The sequence below is a fragment of the Drosophila subpulchrella genome, chromosome 3L (genome assembly GCF_014743375.2).
Source record: "Drosophila subpulchrella strain 33 F10 #4 breed RU33 chromosome 3L, RU_Dsub_v1.1 Primary Assembly, whole genome shotgun sequence".
NCBI classification, from domain to species: Eukaryota; Metazoa; Arthropoda; class Insecta; order Diptera; family Drosophilidae; genus Drosophila; species Drosophila subpulchrella.
In genome coordinates this window covers 12,047,576-12,070,186 of record NC_050612.1, presented here as the reverse complement: position 1 = coordinate 12,070,186, position 22,611 = coordinate 12,047,576, and the positions used below count along the sequence as shown (strand labels likewise).

The 22,611-nt window shown below is 39.1% G+C and overlaps 1 protein-coding gene across 4 annotated transcripts in view; it reads left to right on the top strand.

Annotated features, from left to right (window-relative positions):
* The first annotated feature begins 5,337 nt into the window (after positions 1–5,337).
* The window catches only part of LOC119554013 (BAI1-associated protein 3), a 61,387-nt gene continuing 44,113 nt past the window's right edge, over positions 5,338–22,611 (top strand). Inside the window, exons 1-2 of one of the 4 annotated variants that reach the window (XM_037864730.1) lie at positions 5,338–5,702; positions 6,345–6,605. The gene's annotated coding sequence lies outside the window, so the exon portion shown is untranslated. Of the gene's footprint in view, positions 6,025–6,344; positions 6,606–22,611 lie in introns of all 4 variants that reach the window. The other 3 variants (XM_037864729.1, XM_037864728.1, XM_037864726.1) reach the window with 3 other exon arrangements.

The window sequence follows — 22,611 nt, the reverse complement described above, 5'->3', positions numbered from 1 at the left end:
CGCTGCAAATTGGTAAATGAGCGAAAACATTGCCAAAATGTGTGCACACAGGGCGTCTTGTAAGCCGCCAAAACGGGGAATCGATGGTGCACAGTGGGCGGTCAAGTGGGTGGCAGGTGGTCTGTTTCCCCGTTGGCCAAAATAAGGTCAGGTACCCACCAGCACAGCGTGGATGGTCCTGGCCTTAAAGAGACAGATTTATATTTTATCTGGTTCAGCTCTCCTGGTCTAGCACTCACGGTTACAAATTAAAAACCCAGCAAATTTCCCAACTCATAATAATAAACTCATAAACTGAACTCACCAAAACTAGTTATTAAATCTAGTTCCGAGTAAAACAAAATAACTAATAAAAAGGTTCAAAGCAAAAAGTTAATAGGTTTAACAATAAAAGCGTTGTTATTTCGTTTCAGCGTAATATTAAGGATTGTTGAAAAAAAGATTAAATCTTATATATAAAATTTGCTATATAAAATCTGATTTTAAAATTTATAGGTATTTGGAAATGTATGTTTCGGAAAAATACCTCGATAAATCAGGCACTTTCAGGTTCTTTAAAAAATATTGCTTGAAAAAAAATATGCCTTGAAGATATATTATTTTTGGAGACCCCTTAAAGAATTGGCCTCTTAAGAAGCGACAGAACAATATTTTTTCGAACTTATATATACTATACACCTAAGTACGTAATATTTAATACAAATGTATGTGTGTGGGTGATAAAAAATATGCTCAAAATATACATAATTTAAAAAGAATCCCTTTGGGCACCACCTTTAAAGCCTGAACTCCTCAAGAAGCCACATTACAATATTTTTGCAGACTTGAAAACCAGCTTTATGGCTCTTTCCATAATGAGCTGAGCTAAATTTTAACCATTTCTCAGCGCTTGGTGCTGGTGCTTACCGGGCACTTCGTTTAATGTTGTCTGCTTTACGGCCCCAGCAATATTCCACTAAATGATTTAGGTGACAAAAGTTTGCAGACAGCGAGAGCACAACAAAAAAATAAATGAGACAGAGAAAATTCAACTTTTTGGGCAATAAAAATATAAATATACCGCAGCGCGAAGGAGGACTTGCAAATAAAGTGAAATAAAGTGAAATTGCAAGCGCTGCATGAACAATTAAAGGCGAACAACACGCATACGCCACGTGTGCACAATTTGCTGCAGCTGCCTAGGGAGAAATAAATTACTCAATTCGCCGTTTCAGCTGACAGGTAGTCAGCCAGCAGACAGGCCAGCAAATAAAGCCATATAATACGAACGTCGAATTTTCAAGAGAACTTTAATTAAACTAAGCCACAGCCGGCGAGAAAGCGACGTTTTCGTGACCTCAGGTGGCAAATATATACAAATATATAGTATATAGGATGGCGCACCCAGCAAGTCGGACATTCAGTGGTCAACCAGAAAATCCGAAAAAAAAATAAAGAGGGGAGAAACCCGAAAGCAGACAGCTGGATTCAGGGAGCGGCCAATGGCCCCAGACATGGCTAGTTGGACTTTTGGCCAACTATCGCCTCGCTTTATCTTCTTGGTCAGCCGAAAATTGTCGCAGCGTGTGGCGCGCACCTTGAACCGCCCGCAAAAGTGTGCTATGCTATTTTATTTCACTTTTATTTATCTGTGTTTATACTTTTTCAGGAAGAGTGAGGAAATATAAGTAAAAAGCCAGGACCCTAAGAGCTGATACTCTGGGAACCTATGCACTTTAGCCTAACTTATTGGGAAAAACAAGCAAAACATGCACAGAAAAAAATCAAAAGATCAATTTGCTATTCGCATGGTACATTTTTTAGGAATCAATTTCTTAAATCGAAAAACGAGAGAAAATACTGGGTTAGAAGGACACAACAGTATTCGAAACTCTCCAAAATAGAAAAGGAGAGAAAAAAACAAGATTGCTAATATATTGAAGTGATACATATATGTTTCTTATCTAGATATAATTGATACTATATATCATCGAAATGATATCATATTATATCGTATTAAGTTTTATTCTCTGTGTAGTTCTCCTTTACTCCTTTTCGCCTTACTTTCCTGAGTGTCCTTTGGCTTTTCAGGCGGACTCTTAAGATAGCCGGTGCAAAGGCATAATTAGTGAAAGTGATTTGTATCGGTTGACTTGACCTGGCTAAAAATAAGTGGCATTTCGAGGGCAGTGCTTTGGCATTTTGCTGCCATTTAATTTGCATTCCATCTACCTGAGTCGTCTGTCCTTATTACTCCATAATCCTCTGTGGGTTAAGGCTTATCTTGGACTTGGAATGCAGGTTGGTCTTACAATAGGGATTGCAGTGCACCTGGCTTTTGTCTTTTGCCGGCAGCCTAATGAAGCTGGGCGAATGCATTCTGCAGGAATACCTCAAGCATATTATTGGCATTCCGTTCAAGAGAGCTCGGGTATTTAAGGCATTTGTTTGCTTATTTGGATTTTTAATCATGCCACGTTGTATGACCTTGTTTTGCATTCTCCGGAACTTAAACAGACAAAATTTATTTGCAAATTTATTAGGAAATTTAAGCTAACAGAAAAATTAACTATTAAGTTCTCTGAACAAAGAAAGCATATTTTCTGATAACTAATCAAATTATTTCAGTCATATTTCCAGCTAAACCAATTATATATTTATTTATCTGGTTTTGCATTTCAATTATTTTATTAAATCTAGACTTATCCGTACATTTCTAAACTAATTGAGCAATTCAGAGGCATTGCTTTGAAAACTAAAACTAAAATCTGCTTAAGCCTAAAATTTAAGAGTTTGAAGGTGCATAAACCTGGCTTATGGGTCGCAGAATGCCTGTGTGTGTGTGCAAGGGCAACCAATCAAAGTTCAAAAGTTCACATCATTGACAGCGAACAACTTTGGCTGCTTTGGCCCAACTCAAATTAGGAAAAGATAGCAGGCAAGTTAAGGGAAGACGCAGAAAACTTTTATCATTTTCACAGTCCAAGAGAGCAACGAGAATAGTTAGTTACGCCGCACTTGCCCCTGTAACTCTGTAATCTGTAGCCCTCGAAATCCCTCCCCCAGTATCTTAGTACATGGTACACCTTTTCGATATGGCCGCTTATTTAAGCAGCTTAATTTTTGTTGCCACGTCTGCCCTTCGAATGGGGCTGTGGTGGTGGGTGGGTATCCTGTGCATCAATCACTGCCTGCTGAAATGTTGACTCGGGCCAACAATGCATGATGCAAAAATGTGTCGCATTCACACCTCCGAGCGAGCACATGGAACCCAAATGCCAGAGTCCCAGGCCAATCAAGCGCAAGGTATGAGTGCAAATCTGTGGGTACGGAAAATGCCTTCAATCCCGGACATTCTGCCCGCCCCCTAGTGTTGATGCCACTGCCTTTGGGTGGCGATACCAGTGCGGCTGAATTTCCTGTCTCCATTTTCTGAGCGCCGTGTACATGGAGGCAGGGAATTGGGTCACCAGGCGAGAGGCGGGGTTCCGGGTCCTTGTGGCGTTGCGTTCCGCACGGATTCAGATTCGGGCAGCCCGCAGACGCACAATATCAGCTCAAGTACAGGAAGAAAAAAGGTCAATCATCTCAGGGAGAAAAATAGCCATAAACTGTCGATATTTAACTATTTCTGAATAACTCAGAGTGCCATTAAATATATTTCATTTCAAAAGATGGTACATGAATGGTAATATACCGTTGTTACATTATGAGGTAACTTGGGAAAATTAGATGATTAAGGTGGTCTTAGACTTCAGTTTCTTAGAAATACAACTTGAAAAAATATTTGGATCAAATATTTAATATATTAAAACATTGATTAAAATAAAGTCAGTAAATTTAAGGCCCTGGCAGATAAGTTCTTGGAAATATAACTTGGAAAATAAATTTGGATCAAAAAATTTTTTAATATAAATACATAAAAATATTTGCATCAAAATATTTTGTAATATCTTTATAGCAATAAAGAAATAAAATATTAAAATATTTCAAAAATGTTATTATATTGTTTATCTTAGCGAATGAGATCTAATAAGATGAGATATAATAGCTAGTTTGTACTCTAAATGAGATAGTTGTGAATTTTTTAAAGCACATTTGTGTGTATTTTTAATAATACGGTCAAACTTTATTTTTATATTTTCAAAGATTTTTTTATAATAAAGGTATTTACTAATAGTAACTACTATTTTTAATACACTTCTTCCTCAAGAACGCCCTTGTATTTATGAACTTGTTTTTTGTGTAATCTTCGGCAGGATATGAGTGGTGCGGCTTGTGGCGAGCAGGTGTGGGTGGTGGGCGGTGGATGGAGGGTGGTGTTTAGTGGAGTGCGAGTGGCCAAAGCGCAGGAAGGAAGCCAACGCGCGCTAAGCGCCGTCGCTTGATGGAGCTCATCATAATTTTTGGGGCGCCATGGTGGAAAACAAAAAGGAAACAAAACAAATCGAAGTGGAGCGGAGCGAGCAAGAGCAACATGTTAAAAGGCGAGAGGCAGCGAGAGACAAAGAGAGCGGAAGCGTCGCGGAGAGCGAAAGCTTTGCCGCAGCTTTTCGAGTTTTCGGCGCTAACCTTCATCTTGAACTTCACGGAGAGGGGAGCCCAATGCGTTTGTGTGTGTGTCTCTGAGTGGGTGAGTGGCTTATTGGGTGGATTCTATGTTTCATTTCTAGGCCAAATCCGAACACCTCACCATTCCTCGGCCATGGAAACATATGCAACAGGAGGGAGTTCATTCATGACCAACCCACACCTTCGAGATGGGAAAAACGTAGTAAGAGATGGGGGAAAAGGCAAAAAGGGTTTTATTCACGACAGTGCCTTTGAATGATGGTTCCTTACAACATTATTATAATATTCTATGTAATTCAAAAATGTTTCTTTTTTATTTATTTAACAATATTTATTTTAACAATATAACAAATTGAATTGAAATTGAAATTTAGACAAATATTCTTACAACGTTCTTATATCTAGAGGCCGTTTAAAAAAGTGAATTTGACTTATAAGTATGTACATAACCTTTGAATTTAATAAAATCAATTTGTTATATTAAACTCTATTATTGTAAAAACAATATTTAGTTGAGACAAATATGGCATTCACTTGAAACGATATTTGAATTAAACTTTCTTGAAATATATAAAAAATAATCAATTATGATAAGGTAAAATGAAATTGTATTGAAAAATAATAAATTTATAATTTAATTGTTCCCTTTTTATAAAAGACTTTCAACCGAAAAAATCTAGTGTAACCTTTTTAAAAATCCTGTGACTACTGCTCAAGAGAATGTTGGCATAAACGTGTGTTAAATATTCTGAATTTGTCATAAAAAATATGTCAGATTTAGTAAGAAATGTGATATTTGAAATTCAAATTTTTATAACGGATGAACTCCCCTTCGAGCTTTGTTGAAGAGAGTTGGGATGTTGGGGACCCGACCCCAAAAACATCGCACGGAATTGACCCCTCTCCGAGCTTTTCTCTCTCTCTCTCCGTGCCCGTGCTGGGCTCTCTCTCTCTCATGCCACGCACACCAACGCCAGCTCTTATCACAGGACAACGGCTGGCTGGAAGGACTGGCGAGGACTCGGCAGGACTCGCATTAAGGATAGCACAGGAGCAGCAGCAACAGTGCGATGGATGCGACACGCAGTGGCTTATAAGGCGAAGCCCGAAACTGGAGCAGCTCAGTTCGCTGTGGGCAGGCGTCGCTGAAGGTAGTAGCTCCATTCAAGCAGCGGATCCAAAGGAAGTCCAGATTCCAGAGTCGGAAGCCGAGCAATCAGTACCATCAGCACAACCAGGAGCCAATCTAATCCTCCTAGACCAAACAACAAAAAAACTAATGTGAAAGTGAGTGCGCGAGTGAATTGAAATGAAACGTAACGAAACGAAGCCAGGCAAAGTAAACTTGACCAAACTAAAACAAATTGAATTGAATTAAATTGTAAGAGGTGGAGCAGTAGCAGCAGCAGGAGCAGCAATTAAAAGGAAATTGCTTGCAGCCAAAGGACCAAGGATAAAAGGGCCAAAACGACGGTATACGCCCCGTTTATGTCACGCTGCATTTGCACATAATTGCAAACTGTTGCGCGGCCTGCAGTTTCGCTTTTTACTGCCAGGCGATAAAATAAAAATCCATTTGCCCGAAACCATTTTACCCACTAAAAACCCCCGACAACTGTTGCACACCATATACCACATACCATATAGGACTTAGAGAAGTGGACACACGGAATACAGAACACAGAACACTCTACACCACACTGCACTTGGGGGAAATAGAACATAACCATTCATTTTACGATCTCGGCCTTGGTCATGCCCCATTAAGTATGCTTCTGAATGTTTTGTTCAAGTTTGAAACGGAAAGCGAGAAACGAAAACCGAAATACGAAAAGTGCACAAACGAAAATGATGCTAAAATAAATATTACAAAAAAATATCCGTATAAAAAAACCTAAAGAAGCAGCAACTTTCCGTTGAAATTTCCATCAGAAATTCCGAGTTCTGGTCAAGAACAAGCTGAGTGTCAATTTATGCAGCCATAAAAGTTAAAGGGGAAAAAGGACCTCGAGCGCAGCAGCAAGGAAAAAGGAGTTCCAGTCTTTATTTACCAGGTGAGTCCTTGAATTCGGGGGGAAAATGGTTAATAAATCGACAATCTGCCAGCGACATTTCCCATGCAATTAATGATAACAAGCAAAGCATTCATTGCTTTTTAATTATTGACGCCAGTCTTCATTATTAATTTAAAACCCGTGAATTACACACATTCGCACACTTCAGTGAATTATTCATGGCTAACATATGTATGTGCGATGTACATATATTATTAACACCTGAGGGCCATTGGGGGTTGGGAAGGTCCAGCTGAAAGTTGATTCATGGCTAATAACATCGGATAGAACGCGCGAAATGGCGATTTGGGAAAAGCAAATCAGTTTTATTATCGCCATAAAGTATTTATGCAATTTTTGGGCAAATCAATATTTAAGTTCGCTCTTAGCTACCGATGCATTTGACGGGATAAATCCCGGAAAGTCGAAATCATGCGAATATTTTCTTTAATCATGGCAGACAAATATTGACGCAGGGCGAGAGATGGCCGTAATGTTTTGATGATGTGGCCTCGGGCAACTTTATTGACCGCTTCCTTATCGCGGCAAACTATTATGGCCACGTACACGAGTATTACGCGTATTATATGGAATATGTCGTCCAATTTGCTGCCGTATATCATGTGTCTGCGAAATGTGCAGCTGTTGTTTTTATGGCCTTTGGTTGCTGGGATGGGATGGTTGGGGGCGCCTAGTGGGATATAGGATAGCACACACATATGCCGAACAAAAACAGCAACAGGCAATTGGTTGGGTGTGGCACAGCCACAGTTAATTAAAACTCATCTCCAATTTGGCAACTGTTTAGCCGTGGATACCTAATTAAATTTATGCAAAATCCGTGTCAACAACGCACGAATACACGTGCACATTTCTATCTATGCAAATGCAAATTTCAAACCAAATTAACCAAAGTAATTCCATTGTGGCCCACCTGGCGTATGAGTGCCGCGATTCAAGTGGTGCCATCTGTTCAGCCTGCTCCATTTCAAAGGCAAACAATTAAGAGCCAAGGTAAAGGTAAACCTATCCGAAACTGCCCCTTTTGGATACCCTTAAATGTGATTATAATACCTTCTAAGCCATCAGTTCTAAAAATAAACCCTAAGGCAGCGAAAAGTTTTCTTCGCTGCCAATAACAATCGATTCCAAAAATAATCTTCAAAGGGTTAAGGAAAACTTGCCAGTAATGATATAGTCCCCTACCATCAGTTAGGGTATTGCTAAAAGGGCAGAACGAAAACTGCGGGATGACATTGGTTTTGGGTCGGGCTTTCATGTCAACTTTGTTAATTAAATGAAGCACTTAACATCGAAACATATTTTTTAACCCTTTTCTCTCACTGTTTATTTTTTATTCTTCGCTGACTACATAATTCGGTGCTCCAGTTCCACTTTAATGACTGTCCAGTTCCGAATGCCTCCGAACTTCTTATCATAATTTCCATTTCACTTCCGTTCGCCGTGCGCCACTTGTGTGCTTTATGGCTCTTTGTCGAGGCAACGCCCCCTACCAAAAATCCCTGCACCCCATCCTAACCCTCAAAACATTGTCCTTGGACTCTCCAATTGAATGTGGACAACTTCAAAGGCTTTTTCGTGGGCATTTTATTAAAATCACTCTCGGGCGCCGTGACTTTTGACTTTTTCGCTGCTGTTTTGCATAAAGGTTACAAACAAGTTGTCTTTCAATTTCATTTTTCACAAGTGATTGCCAGAAAAATGTTTATTTTTGATGACAGCACAACTTTGCTTACTTCTAATTATTTTTAGTTTATTGTTGGGTAATTCTTTTTTTTTTGTTTAGAAACATTTCAATTGTTTTTGACATCTCTTGTTTGTTTGCCAGCTGCAATTGTTGTGGTTTCTGTGGTCAGTGTTTTAGGGAATGGGTTCTGAGGCAGAAAAAAAAATTCCCAACAAATATGTGTACAAAACAAACAAAATGTTTAGTTGCAAAACCACAACTTTATTGCTTTCAAATTTTTATTTCCGACAATTTTCCTGATATTGAAGAAGAAAAAGGCACAAGCAAATAAAAGCAATATATGTATTTCGCAGTATGAGAAACCGTAAAGATATTTGTTATTTGTTTTTGGTTGAATTTATTTTTTTTGATGGGAATTTTTTACCCAGGACTTATGTAAATCAAAGTAAGCGCATATTGCCCTTTGTAGTTATTGGGTATTTAATCTAGATATGTCAAAAAAAGGAATGTTTACAGATTCAAAAAATTTAACAGCATTTAAAATAGGATAAAAAGGCGAGAGTAAGCTAAACTGTTTATTTGTCAGGTAAATAGTTATACCCGATTTGTGTTATATAATTTAAAAACCTTTAACTTTTTAAAAGTTTTAGTAATTTATTCATTTGTTATAATCTATAGAAGGCATAAAATAAGAAATACCTTTATAAATTTCCTAGGCATTCAATTTGGGCATTCATTTCGAGGGAAAGGCATTAGTAATGCGATCCCATTTGGCTTTGTTATAATAAGTTTTGGGAACGTCCGTTGGCAAAAAGGACTTTATGGGTCCTTTTAGTATTGAACTATTAGGACTCTGCAAGGTTGCCATGCCAATGAGCTCACTTACATTGGGTATTCAATTCATATTGCTCTAATATGCGACAATAAGTATCCTTCATAAGCTCGATATGTGAATATCGAGTTTCCCCCGAAACCCTCCCAATTTCCGATGACCTTTGGCAGAAATGTCGCAAAATGTTGTCGCCTGCTGTGTTCCCAAATATTTGTGCTATGTCGCCGACGATGAGCGTCAAATCAGAATTCGATATGTGCGACAGCCAAAAGACGGTGAGATATGTGAGCAGGGCCAAGGGAATCCCAGATCGAATCGAAAATACCCTCATCGCTGGAGATGAAGCATCTTCGCCACATCAAAGGGTCCTCGAAGGAGTTATTAGCATGCCCATTGAGTTATGAAGGGTATGACAGAAATGGGCAATTAACCTTATCAAGACGCTGCGCTCTGGCGTTCCAGAGCAAAACAAAAATGTCAACTGAGATGGGTCCTCAACATCGGAAAAGTGAGGAAAAGCGACAGGAAAAAATAAATAAGACAGGACGAGAGAAACCGAACCTAAAATATACGCCATTAGGCAGAAGGAATGCCAAAGCAAAGGCTATGGGAAAATCTGGGAGAAGATGGGGAGGGAAGGTCCTTCAACGGGGTGGCAAAGGAAAAAAGCAATTTCAAATATTTTCGTTACCTGCTTGTAGAAATTTTTACGTTTTTCTGATTACGGACCAAAGCTTTTGCTACCTACTTTTTTATTTTCATTGTTGCTGTGTAATTGTGCGCACCAGGAAAAAAGAAAGCAGGGAAGACTGGAGAAAGACGACGTTGAAATGGGTTAAGGGTAGTACGAGAACAGCTGGAACAGCTGGGCGGAGAAAGCCCACCCGCGAGCACTTAAAGCCCCCCGACTCGAAGGCTCCATTCTAGACATTTGAAATGCAAAGAAGCATTGCATACTTTCCACTTCTGGTGGAGCAGAATGGAGGCAAGACATTGCATATTATACCCCAGTGGAGGGGGCTACAAACGAACAGGTGCACTGGCATTCTGAGGCAGCACAACAAACGGCCCGAGAATGGCAGCGAAATGTACCCTTCAAGGAACCGGATTTGTCAACCCAACCAGCAGGACGAAGAGGTTTGTTTATTAACCATGGCATACTTAGCAGCCGAATGGAATTTCCCGGGCCAAGCCATGCCGGAGAAGTCAAGAGTTGTCGAGGGAGACCTTCGGATATAATTAAGATTTGTCTTAAAATTTCAGCAATGCTTGCAAAAGTTGTTAGCTACATACACGAAAATTTGAGTGGCGAAACATGTTGGCTGTTATTATCTAAGAAATCTAACTTGCATATGACCTTTCAAGGGGCTGAACTTTGGAAGTATGAAACATGGTATGTTTGAGAGGGTAATTGTTATATCTAACTGTCGGGAAAATAAAATGTTGAGTTTGGAATCTATTGAAAAGGTGTCTAAAAGTATGCAACAATAGTAGTCCTAAGATTTACTTTGTTGTAAAGGTTAAATCTCACTTTCAGAATATATAAATGAAATTCAAGATGCAGTTGCATTTTTATGTTGGCTAAAATCTTTAGAAAAGGTGTCTAAAAGTATGCAATAATAATAGTCTGAAGAGCAAGGAAATTAAAAAGTTATTTAAAATAAATTTAATAAGTGTCTAAAAGTATGCAACAATAGTAGTGTGAAAAAATTATTTTATTGTAAGGGTTAAACTATACGTTAAGGCGTCTTTAAAAGTGAATTTAATACAGATGGTAGTTGATAGAGCCTTCAAATGTATTATTTTATTTGGAATATAAAACTTCACCTATGTATTCCCAATTCCAATCGAAACCCACCTTCATATGTAGAATGTTTATATTTACCTCTCTGCGGCTTAAGAGCGTCATGTCCATGCAAAACCGGAATTATCCTGCGGAAAGCTTTTCGCCAACCGCTCTTTGGGGACTATAAATAGATCCAGCTTCAGCTCCAACTGTTGCGCAGTTACGGATAACTAAAAATAGATAGCAGCTTGGGCTCCCTCGCACGGAGGCATGAAATCCAATAAATGGTACTGCAGAATAACCCGAATTACTCGACACGTTCGACTGACCTGCACAAATGTTGACGTGTTTTAGTGCAAACACACGCGGATACCACTATACGCGCCAAGCACTCAAATACATATTTGTATAGCTATTGGATGTTTATCAGCTTGTCGCATGATTGATTTATATGCCTTCTGGATTATTAATGGACGGGCCAAGTCAATGGGAACGACTCCGCAGGACTTGGCTCATTCATTATTGATACCCTGCAAGTAAGTGACACATACGGGCACCGGGGAGAAATATTCTCGGAATTGGACATCAATTTGTTATTTCTTCATATACAAATGGCTAATACTTGTGACCTTTATTTGTATCTTCTAAAAATGTTTTTATATTTAATGGTTTTATGCGTTTCAAGCGACATTCTTTTAGAGATAGACATTTGAGCTATGGTTTTGAAAAAACCTTATAGAGATGTTTTTGTTATATTATATGAAGATATGAAATAGCTAGAGATTATAAATCACTATTGTCAAGGGCTCTGGAAATTTTATAAAGATTTTTTAAGGTAATCTATTCCGATTTAAGCAAAGAATAGTTGATCCCTTACAGATAGATATTTAAATTATGGTTCTAAGCCCTTATACATAGCTGGAAATTTTAAATCATTATTGTTGGAATGGTGTCTTAAAATATGATATGAAAAGTAATGCTTACATTTTCCCCATACACTGAAATGCGAGTATGTACTTTAATGCTCTTGGAAAAATAAACTTCTTTATAGCTCCACTTGATCTATTAGTTCTCAAAACTCCTTAGACATATCATCAATATGCTGAGTATGATAATTCCCATCTGTCGGCAACTCTATTATATTAATATTTGCACACTAGTGATAATACTCTGTTGAGTGGAAATACGAATGGCACGATGGCACTAACAATGTTATGTTTTTCTCTGTGCACACACAGAAAAACGGAGTGAAAAACAAAAGGGGAAATTTCTAGGTAGCTTGGCGCTTAATTGCGACTCCTCGGGGAGCAAGCATCGCCCGGTTAACTTTGTTTGCTCAAGCAGAGCAGGAAAATGGAAAATGTCAGAAGATGATGCAAGTAGCGGAAGCGGGACAAAGTGAAAATTTCCTTTTGTTTTCACTTCTCCAGCTCCCAGGCCGCCCCCCAAAAAAATAAACTTTCCCCAGGACAGATGGGACTCTCGACCCCCGAGTCCCCGAGAAACACACTCACGAGAACTCACGCATGTGACAATTCTCTGGAGGACCTAAGCAAACCTGGTGGGCGCAGCTGACTGTTTTATGGCTCAATCATAATTTTTCACACTGTTAATGTGCAAATGCGCCGCCAGACAAGATGAGGTAGTGGGAGGGGGGGGATTGGGGAAGGCCACTTGGAAAAGCGGCAAACACTCAGACAGAACAAACAAGTGAGAGTGTGTGTGGAAAAGTTTTTCAAGTGTTAAATGAGATAACGTAAACATTGTGAGGTCCTCTTCAGGCTGCCAGGACGATGGCAGGCAGTCCTCATCTCCTCGCAACACGTTGACAGACTGACAGCTCCCTTCTCTACGCTCATAATAATTATTAAAAATAGCTGGCGCTGTTCAAAAGTTCTTAGGCAAAATGAACATTTTTATGGCCATAAGGCCTGCCAGTACGGAAAAAAAGTTTTCGACATAATTTATTGTTGAACTGACGTTTTGATTGCGCTTTTACCTTCTTTATGTGGAGTATCTGCACATATTTGCCAGCTTCCTTTGGCACTCGCAGGCGCAACACTTTCGGTCCTCCAAGTTAATTGGCCTCCAACAAGTGGCCATTCCTCAGGCGGCTGAAAAGTGCACAAATCGCTCTGGTTGAGCAGCTTTAAGTGGGGCAGCCTAATGAATTGACCTGCTATGCGTTCGGTTTCATCGGGTTAATCAAGTGTTTGGGTCGTCTGGTGCAATCATATGCCTCTGCTCTAGGCAAACTGGCGTAGTTTCTTCGATTTCTGTTTGCCGATTATTGTTTGCTATCCATGATAACTGCAAATATTGATGGCTATGGTGGCGTACACTAGAAAAAACATTTTGGAACTTTCAAAGAGACTTTATACTACTAATCTTAAGCTATAAAGCTTATAATAAATTTTTTTGCATTTTTTAAAGTTGGGTTTTTTAAATGTGTGTCGATACAAAAGTATCACTTGTCATGGACAAAAATATTATTTTTAGGAACTGATTGTCGGAAACTTAAGATAACTATGTGGAAAATCAAAAAAAAATTATTAAATAATAACTATTTTATATTATATACATAGATAGATATGGTGGGCAATACAAATAAATGTTGGCCTTGTAAAAAGGATTCTTTATTATAATTCTAAAATTATAAAATATATCAGATATTTTAGTTAGGGGTCTAAAATAAATGTTCTGTTCTGAAAATAGGTTTATATTATTGAACAACATTGGCATGTTTACATTTTATATGTTCGGTTAGCAAATATAATTTTTGAACTGTTCCCCCTTTTTCTTTTACGATTTTGTTGAGTGATGTATGCCATCCTGCCTGTGAATGCTTCTCTGTTCATATGTGTTGGGTTATAGCAGGATATACATCAGAAGGCAGCCCCCTGCAACGCCAAATGTCAATTTCAATTTATTGAATATGTAAAGAGATCAGGCGCCAGAAGAGCGGGCAAAAGTGAAATAAATGGGCGTTAGAATGAAAATTGAAAACGATGCCGGCTGCGAGGACTGAGAACTGAGAACTGAGGACCAAGGACCTCGACTGCGTTCTTGTTGGCAGCCTCGTTGGCTGCTTATTAGTTTAAATTGTAAACAGGAAGTGTTGCGGCACCGGATATAAGGCCAAGAAGCTTTTGGGCCAAGGAGGGAGCCCCAAAGAATGGCGTTTGGCGACTGGCGAGGATTCAACTTGCCTTGTGCCTGTCAGCGGCAGGCGAGGAATAAACTTTTAAGCGAATGACAACAGCGGAAGCACTGCGCCAAGAGATGCCTCTTCACTTGGCCTTGGCCACCTCCTCCTCCCCGGGCCACTGCCACTCCCATCCCGCCCACTCCAACATCCTTTCTGTTTGCCGTTTGTAGCAACTGTCGAGCATTTAGTTAACTCTTGGCGGTGTCCTTGTCGTTCTCAGTCAGTCGTTCGTCAGTCAGCGGAGGAAGTCTTGGCCCGAAAGGACATGGCGAGTAGTCGGTAGTCAGTTAGCCAGGCCGGCGGCTTAAAGCTCGATGGGGTCTTTAATTTGCTCCTGCAGCCGTTGGCAGCTGCCAGTTGAGAGACCCTCGTCGTCCCCCTTGGCCAGTCCCCCTGATTTATTCAGCATTTTCTTGCATTTTGCATGAGCTGCTCATTGTTGTTGCTGATTTTATGGTGATAGTGTTCGTGTGTGTCTGTGCACGGGCGAAAAAGTCTAAAGAATTCGCGGTGTGCATAAAAACCGAAGGGTTTTAGAACTCTTACTTAGGTAATATATTACCAAAAATATATATTTCCTCTAAACTCAAGCTCAGTTTATTGCCTTTTCTATTTAAATAATATTGGTTATATATTTTTAAGTTTGACTTATTTTAAGTGATATATGATCATGAAATAAATAAGCTATAAGAAGAAGAAAATCTACATTAAGAAAGAATCGTAAAGATGTCTCTTGAAAATTGTGAAAATATTTTACGTGTTTGAATAATTCTGAAAATAATAATCCGCAATAATGTGGTACAAATATTTTTTCTCAGTGCAAGCTCCTTGTTCTTCGGCATACTAAAACGCACAAATGTTTTTATTCATTTCGAGCAGCTCTTAAAGTCAGACCAACAGGGCGGATGGATAATATACGAGCAGTCGAAAAAAGAACGACTGTAGAACAAATAAAGTGGGTGGGGGAATTAAGACCAACAAGACAACAGAAATTAATTTAAAAATCCTTGAGTGAAGTGAAGGATCTCAAAATCGCTTAATTATATTAGCAAACATTAAGTTTAAAGCTTAAGTGGGTGGCAGGAGATTCGTTTTGGTGGGTTGAGTCAGGCCTCCGTCTGTTTTTTATTCGCTTTCTTGGCGAATTTACAAAAGAAAATTGTTGCTATAACAATGAGAAAGGAGCTCTAGCTCCTGCCCCCTTAAAACGCTTACCATTCAGCGCCCTCGGCCTATTGTCTCGCTTTTATTCGTCACAATCCAAGCGCAACAATGCGACATTTTGGGCATTTATGGTGTTCCGAAGCCCGATGATATAGAGGTTCCTACTTGCCCCTCTCTCTAACCCCCTGGTACATAATTGAAGTTGTTATTGCCTGGGAATGCTACAAAGTCCTGCCATTGTTCCGATATCAATCATATTTATGCAGTTACATGTACGACGGGACAGGCACCTTTCGTTCCCCTCTCCAAAACCGCCTATTTGCGTGATTTATGCGTTCCCCAACTCTTGGAAAAGAAAATTTCGAATCCCCATGAGGAAGTCTACTGGTAAGGTACTTTCTTTCTTTTTTTTTGCCAAGCTGATAACCAAATTTTGAACAACATAAAAGTTGCTTTTGTCAGTTCACAAACAATGCGCATAATGCATGAGCAGAGGCCCTCCCCAGTCCCCCATCCCAAGTCCCTCGACCTTGGCTACACCTACTGGCCAAATTTGAATGCTTTTGTTGGCACGAACATGTTGCGGAATAATGGACAGCTTACTTGCGCATTAAGCTGCTTTCAATAACGTTGGCCCAAAGTACAAGTTTGATTGGAAAACTCTCGATGGCCGATGGTTGGTTTGGGTTTTGGTTCGGGTTGGCAAAGCAGGAAAACAGCAGCGATGGCCAACTTGTTTTTATCATATTTTGACCATTTTTGTTGCTCTTTGCTGTTGGTTCTTGGCAATCAATTGCCAATCCGAACACAAAGGAATGTCATTAAAAGCAGACAATCGAAAAGGCTATTGTTAATTCCAGGAACTGAAGAGCTCATTAAAATTGTCAACATTATTAGTATTAATCGTTCTTGGAATTTATCTCAATTGACTAAAATTACATAACTTGCCTTAAAACTTTGGAAGCATTATTTTGTCTGCAGTTAATCTTCGTTCTTTTACACAATGAAAACATTTTTCACATCTTAACATTCATTTGCATTTTTAATCTGACTTGTTTTAAAAGTTCAGTTCTTGGACAAATACTTTTCGGTTATAATGCTCTTGCCGTCTAGACTCTGCCTAGCAAATGAATCTTTTTCTCGACATAATGGGATAATTTTCTGTATCATAACTTTCCAGCAGCAGACTTAATCTGACTTTCTTCTTGCTTATATGGCTGAAATTCAATTTTGTTCTTAAGGCTAGGCATATGTGTATACCCCTGTCTGCATATTTATGTACTATATATGCCCAATGTTGGTCACGCTCAGCACTCCATAAAGGTTAGAACTTTATAACTGACAAAAGCTAGCGACAGACAAATGGCCAACTTTTTTACCTCCATTTTCCCTTGTTTGGAATTGTTTTTTTTTTTTGGGGGAAAGGCCCATCTATTGGGTTTAGGGGCTAGGGGGCTAAAGGACCAGGGTCTCCAACACGAAGACAGTTTAATGGGTTTTGACAACAAAAACATAAAAATTTAACTGACATAGACAAGAGCCGGCAGCGTTTGCGAGAAAGAGATAAACACACATAATATTATTTATTTTCTCCTCAATGTGTTGTTTGTGCATGGGAATTGTGTTTTGGTAATTTGTAAATCTCAATGTGGAATGCTGGAGATTGCTCATTTCACAGGCATATTTCAGAGTAGGCAAATGGTGATCCATTATGAAGCATGTGTTTTTCGAGATGTTTGCACGGCTCGTTTGTTGTTATTATCGATTGTTAAAAGTGATGGTACCTGTTTAAAATTTAGGGTAAAAGGATTTATTTTAGAAAAAACCATCCGTTATAATAAGTGTGTTTCCTTATTAATAGGACGTTTAATTAAAGCAGCTTAAGCATAAAATCATAACAAATAACACCAATAATAAATAAGGTTATTAATAGAAGTTTGATTTTATATAATGGGTTACTATTTTTTTTACAGAACCATACATAGATTTCGATTTTATATAATTATGATTATATGATCAATCCAATCAAATGTGGATGGAAATCGTATTTTAAAATACCACGTCTTAATAAATCAATCTTTACCTTTGCATGCATATAAACTATTATTTAAACCCTTTAACTAACTAATACACAGAATAATACACTTTATTCTGTCCGATTTATCTCAAACGATGTCCTTTGATAGGCTATAATTAGGGTTGTTTAAATGTAAGGGCTTTTCCCTGAAAATGTGAGATATCCTGTGCTGGGGAAAGCATTTTCAGACCATTTAAGCCATTATCGTAAAGCAGCTTCCGCATAAACGAGTCGCGAGAGCTCCGTCCTTGGCTGTCTGCCTGCCAGTCTGTTGCTTACCATTTTTTGATAGAGCCTGTCTGTCAGTCCTCCTTTCTCCACCGCCCTCCACCGCTTTCTCCCCCCTTATTTTGCCTTTGTCCTTTTCATTTTCTCTGTTTGTCTAGGCAGCCATTTTGACTGTTGTTAGTGTTTTGTTGCTGGTGCGGCGTTTTTGTTTTTGTTACTGCTGCTGCTACCGCATTTCTAATTGAATTGCTTGCTACGTAAACGTTGCCATTGCCATTGCCATCGCCATCGCCGGTGCTCCTGACACGAACAGGCTGCCTCCAGGACCTCCAGGACCTACTGCCAACACACACACACACTGGTAAACAGGCTCAAACACACCTACTAGTACACCCACACCCACACAGACACCCGCTCACGGCCATAATCGAATTAGATAAGTTAATAACTTGATAAAAAGTTACAGCGTGTTGGTGCTATTTGGCTGCTTTTGCCTTCGCCTTTGTTGTTGGGCGGCCGTTTGTCATTCATTGTTTGTCAGTTGTCGCTGTCAATAAACGCCGAAATGAAGTTGCCAAACAAAATTTGTTCGAAAAAATCAAGGGACACAAACATTGAATTTGCAAGTTTTTATGCTGCCGACAGGTTGGTTCAGCATATGCGAGAAATAGCCATAAACATAAACGGGTGTATTTACATTTGGCAAACAGTGAAAAAAAATTAATAAGCCATTTTTTATCATTTTGATTTAAAATATTTATTTTTCAAAAATTAATAGAGCAATTTTAAAATTAATTATTATGAAATAACATATTATCAGTAAAAGCATTTGAGAAAAATAGAAACAAGAGTTGGTAGTTTTTTTTTCTATTTCAAAAATGTATACACCCTATATGTAATCCTTTACCTTTTTTATTTGGAAATATATTATGAAATTTGCCTACCAAATCGGATTCTAAATACTTCCTCTCCCTGTACCTATAAAAAGGCAAAATATATAAAGTCCTCTGGCCTTAGGGCCCAAAACATCAACAAGGAAATAATCATGCAGAGGAAGCAACAAACCAAAGAACCAACAGAGGGAAGGAGAAATCAGAAGAGAAAATGTGGCGGGAATTATTCCCTGAATTATTGGCCTCGTTATGGCAGGGGCGTGGCATAATTTACGAGCCATCGCACCCGGCCATCCCACACAGGACCGCAGTGTCCTTATCGATTTTGTTGCCCAATTTATGCATGATATCTGGCTGTAGCTGCCTGATATCTGCCAGGCGGACATATGGCTTTAAGGAACGTGATGAGGCTGGCCAAAACTTTGGCAACCTCCGAGTGGCGGTGACGCGAACGGTGGCCGCTTAAAGCCAAAGCCCTTGATCAGGTTGCGGCCAGGAAAAGGGCCAGGAAAGGGGCCATCGGCAGTAGACTAACACTAACCAGTCCAAAGCACATTGACCCACTTACCAACAAGGGTAGGAGGGCAGGTTCGCGCCCATCAAATGTAAACACAACAGCTGAAGGGGCCAGAAACCTTTTAGCCAGTAACTGCCGTGGGCCAACGGGGCGTATGCGTAATCGTATTCGCATGCGTTTGCTAACCACAAAAGCCGTCAAGGCGCACCACCACTCGGCCATATGGACTGGACCAGGGCCACGACTTCATTGACAGCTCGCCAGTTGTCCAGCTTGCTGCATTTTAATGAGTTTATTATGCCCATAATAGAGCTGGGGCCAAAAGGGGAGAAAAAGGAGGAGGAACGTAGCTTTCAAAGGAGCGAGCAAAGTAAACATATTTAGCCTGTTGGGCGATAAATTAAACAGCAAGGAACCAGCGCTCCACTGGGCAGTTCCAACTGGGGCACATATTAATAATGATGTGTGCATAAGTGGACTCTGCCCCTAGGGACTCCACTTCCCTGCTCCCCAAAGTCCCAACAGTCGCTATAGAGAATGAAAATCTTCAATAGGAACTCTTAAATATGGGAAAAATTATTTACAAGTAAGCAATATTAAAAAAGTTTATGTGTCAAATCTTAATAAAATCTCTTTGCCCTGAAAAATATCATAATATAACTGTTGCCCAATACAAAAACACAGGGTATATGTCAATTTCATTATATCGAATAAATAAAAAAATATTTTTATAATATAAATAAAAATGTTTTTTTGTGTAAAATTAATTCCTTAAATTGAATTAATTATAAAATGGTATAAAATATTTATACCCGTTACTCGTAGAGTAAAAGGGTATACTAGATTCGTCGGAAAGTATGTAACAGGCAGAAGGAAGCGTTTCCGACCCCATAAAAATTATTTACAAGTAAGCAATATTAAAAAAGTTTATGTGTCAAATCTTAATAAAATCTCTTTGCCCTGAAAAATATCATAATATAACTGTTGCCCAATACAAAAACACAGGGTATATGTCAATTTCATTATATCGAATAAATAAAAACATATTTTTATAATATAAATAAAAATGTTTTTTTGTGTAAAATTAATTCCTTAAATTGAATTAATTTTAAAATGGTATAAAATATTTATACCCGTTACTCGTAGAGTAAAAGGGTATACTAGATTCGTCGGAAAGTATGTAACAGGCAGAAGGAAGCGTTTCCGACCCCATAAAGTATATATATTCTTGATCAGGATCACTAGCCGAGTCGATCTAGCCATGTCCGTCTGTCCGTCTGTCCGTCTGTCCGTATGAACGCTGAGATCTCGGAAACTATAAGAGCTACAATACTGAGATTAGGCATGCAGATTCCTGAGATTCCTGCGCAGCGCAAGTTTGTTTCAAAAGAGTGCCACGCCCACTCTAACGCCCACAAACCGCCCAAAACTGTGGCTCCTACAGTTTTGATGCTAGAACAAAAATTTTAACTGAAATATATTGTTCTCATCAATACCTACCGATTGACTTAAAAAAAGTGTGCCACGCTTACTTTAGCGCCCACAAACCGCCCACAAACTTCAAAAAATCGTAAATATGAACGCGGATATCTCGGAAAATATCAAAGATAGAGAAACGGGACTTCGGATTTAGATTTCGCAGGTTTGAGCGCAGCGCACGTTTGTTACGCGAATATGCCACGCCCACTCTTACGCCCACAAACCGCCCAAATCTGTGGCGCCCACAATTTTCATGCTAGATAAAAAATTTTAACTGAAATTTATTGGTCTCGTCAATACCTATCGATTGATCTAAAAAAAAGTTTGCCACGCCCACTCTAACGCCCACAACGCTTAAATCTGTCTACCGCCGGTAGGTGGCGCATTTGCTGCTTGCATATATCCATTTTCCTTTGGTCCCTTTAGCTGAGTAACGGGTATCTGATAGTCGAGGTACTCGACTATAGCGTTCTTCCTTGTTTTTTTTATGTTCGACACAACTTGTACAATATTTTTGTGGACAATAAATATTCGTCACTCTCTTTCCATCACACAATTATTTATGATTTCTTAAAAAACAATTTCTCTCAGTGTTTATTCCCCGTCTAAGTCCAGCCCAAAACTCTTGACAAAGCAATAAGATAACCTGGCCCGACTGACTGCCAAGCCTCCAGGGCTTTTCCAGAACTCATAAAAGTCTCGGCGGCAAGAAGCAAATCGCCTTTAAAGGTGTCCCTAAATTTAATATCCTGCGACTATAAAAAGGTCAAAATGGCTGAAAATCTTTTAATAAATTCAGAGAAATTCAATCCGAACGTATTGCGAATGACCGTGAATTCCACTTTGCTGGCCAGACAAAAGTTATATTTTTTGTGTTGTACATAGAATACGCAGTGAAGTGCGCGGGGAAAAGTAGGCCAAGTTTTTAATAAACTCCCGACACGCAAAAGTTTTTTGGCACGCACTAACCCACACCCATGCACATACATGTATACAACCCAACTAACACACTTACAAAAGAATATTTATATGATTACTCTGACGAACAAGTTTAGAGAGCAACAAAAGAACCTAACGAAGAATAGAGTGGTAATTTGGGGGCTGTGGGGTGGAACCTGCATATGTGACCGCGGTTGTTCGTCCGTGTGTGGTCCTATGTGCACCGAAAAAAATGAGATTAGCTTTCATTTTATCAAAATATAGACAAATATGAAAATAACTTCCTTAAGACATACATAACAATATTTAGATGCAATAATGCTTATTAAATTACTCATGAAATGATCGTTTTGGGTATGTTACAATTCGGAATTCTTAAGTAAAAGTCCCCAAAAAAATCTGAATCTAAAAAATATGTTTAAGTCCCTTAATATATAACTAAATCTCGTATAATTTGTAATGCAGTTTTTTCATAATTTCTGGCGGTGAAAAGTGGCTTGGTTGCCGCGTTACCTTATTAAATTAGTCAGCGCACTCAACTCGATCTGGAAAGCACCTGAACCAGGTGAAACGGAAGTCGGGCATATACAAGTTTTTCAATTTCCTGCGGTGTGTGTGTGTGTATGTGTTTGTGCGCGTTTGAGTAACGTGTGATACCAACCATACCATTTTTAGTGGCATTTACCAACCGCTGGAGAGCTTAGCACTGAGCCAAGCCCCTCCGATTACCAGGTTGCTTCCAGGTCAACTAGTCGGGCTTATCCTGACCCGCGTTTAGCTAAGCTAAATCAAAAAAAAAAAAGGAAAAACACAAGCTGCCAGCTTGCTAATATACCAACGGAAATGCTGACCAGCTCCACCCCGCTTTTACAGGTAGCAACCTCGCTTACACATATTTTATCTCATTTATTTCTGGTAATTTACTTTGATTCATCGATTTTGTAATATATACGTGGCATGGGTTGGCCAAAGGCGAGTTGGGAAAACACGTTTTTATTACACTATCTGTGGGGTAGTATGCGCTTTTACGATCTTTGTTATGCGCTGGGGAGAATCGTGTTTACACCAAAATGGCCTTAAAGTTTTGGAGGAAACGTACGAGGTAGTAAAACTTTAAATTCTTTGAAATTGGCTTTTTAATTGCCTTGTAATTTAACCAAACTAAAGAGTAAAAC